The sequence below is a fragment of the Zootoca vivipara genome, chromosome 17 (genome assembly GCF_963506605.1).
Source record: "Zootoca vivipara chromosome 17, rZooViv1.1, whole genome shotgun sequence".
NCBI classification, from domain to species: Eukaryota; Metazoa; Chordata; class Lepidosauria; order Squamata; family Lacertidae; genus Zootoca; species Zootoca vivipara.
Genome location: NC_083292.1, coordinates 38,905,278 through 38,907,524, shown reverse-complemented (window position 1 = coordinate 38,907,524; position 2,247 = coordinate 38,905,278).

Sequence of the window (2,247 nt, the reverse complement as noted above, 5' to 3'; positions counted from 1 at the left end):
ACTCTGGGCGGCTTCCAACAAAACAGAAATTCTAAAATACAGAAATCCATCAAACATTAAAATACAGAAATCCATTAAACATTAAAAGCTTCCCTAAACAGAGCTGCCTTGAGATGCCTTCTAAAGGTCTGGTAATTGTTGTTCTCTTTGACCTCTAGTGGGAGGGCATTCCACAGGGTGGGTGCCACTACCGAGAAGGCCCTCTGCCTGGTTCCCTGTAACTTGGCTTCTCGTAGTGAGGGAACCGCCAGAAGGCCCTCGGAGCTGGACCTCAGTGTCCGGGCAGAACGATGGAGGTGGAGACGCTCCTTCAGGTATATAGCTTTGTAAACAAGCATTTTGGTTTCCCTGCGAATGTCCCGGTCCTCAAACACTCTGCATTTCAATCGGGAGAAAGCCGCGCTCGCAGAGCTCAGGCGATGCTGGATTTCAGCATCAATGTTGGCCCTTGTGGAAAGATAACTGCCTAGGTAGGAGAAGTGATCGACGTTTTCCAATGTTACATCACTGAGTTGGATTTGTGGTGATGCAGAGGGGTTATTTTGTACTTGTTGGTACAGCACTTTGGTTTTTTGGATGTTGAGTGATAGGTCAAGTTTTTCGTAAGCTTCTGCAAAGATATTTAGGGTGGTTTGGAGGTCATCCTCAGACTGTCATCAACATACTGAAGCTCTATGATGGAAGTTACGGTAAACGTACTTTGCTTTCAGCCTGCTCAGATTGAGGAGTTTTCCATTGTTCGATATAGGATTTATACTCTGGTGGGGAGTTTCCCTTCGACAAAGTATAGGATCATGGCAATGAAAATAATGAATAGAGCTGGGGCAATAAAACAACCCTGTTTAACACCTGATCCCACTATGAATAGTTCACTTTGAGAGCCATTGTTATCTGCGATTGTTGCTGTCATATTATCATGGAGGAGCCGAATGATGTTTACAAATTTATCTGGGCAGCCAATACAGGCAAATCCCACTGAGTTCAATGGGATTTTTTCCTCCAGTAAACCACATTTCAGATTGCTGACTCCCAGGTACTTCTCAGTGGACTTTACTTCGGGGTAAAAGCACAGATGAGTGTACTGGAAGGACTTTTTGCATTTATCAACATTTATTCCCTGCCTGTCCTCCAAACATGGCTCTCCATTTTATCCTAACAACAACCCAGGGAGGTAGGTCAGGCTGACAGGCCCAATAACTGGCCCAAGGTCACATGGCGTCAGCTTCAAGCCTAAGGGAGGACTTGAAGCCTGCCTGGTCTGCCACCCCTGGTCTGGTCTGCCACCCCTGACACCCCCAAGTGAGCCGATAGCTCTTTCCTATTTTTGTTTACTCTGAATTAAGTCCCACCATGTTCACTGTGTGTTGGGGTGTGTGTGTGCTGCATTGCAGCCCTGCAGAGCAACCAGAAGTAGGTTTACTCTCAGGTAAAGTGTGCTAGAACCAGATTCCTACAACGCATTGCTATGCCCGCTTCCTCAGAAGTAAGGGTATGCATGGGGTGCTCTGTAACATCACCTGAGTGCTACTCAAGAGCAGACCCATTGAAAACAAGGGGCATGCCATCAATTTAAGTGGGTCTAGGCTGAGCAGGGCGTTGTCAGCTACAACTGGCTTGAGCTGACACAGCCCAGCCCCGAACACAGTATTCACGTTTACTCAGACGTTTCAAGACCCATTGAAATCACAGAATCACAGAGTTGTAAGAGACCACAAGGGCCTTCCAGTCCACCCCCCTGCCAAGCACCTAAGCGAGCTCTATTAAGCAGAATGAACCTCAATTCATTAATTAGACCAATTTCAACGGGTCTAAACTTTAGAAGAGTTTTACGTATTACACAACGCCATAGTGGTTCAGAAATGTGGGCTGTGGGACTCGAACCCGCGACTGCCGGGATGGGCGGCTGCCCCCCTCTCGGTTTCGTCACTTCCGCCGACGGCGCGGCCACTACGCCACGCTGGCCCTGCCGCCTGCGGAGTAGTAAGCTCGAGCAACTGTCGGCACAGAGGCGGGGCGGAAGAGAGAACAAGTGCTCTTCTGCGCGTGCGCAACCTGCTCTAACTGACGTGCCACTCTGCCTGTCAGGGTCAGCCTGCGCCCCTGCACGGTCGACGTGCCCCGCCCCTTAAAAATAAAAACCCCTCTTAACTGCTAGAAGGGCGCTCGGTTGTTCGCTTGTCCCTTTGCTCTAAATAAAGCAGCAATAAATGTTGTTGTTAGTACCCCGCCCATCTGACTGGGTTGCAC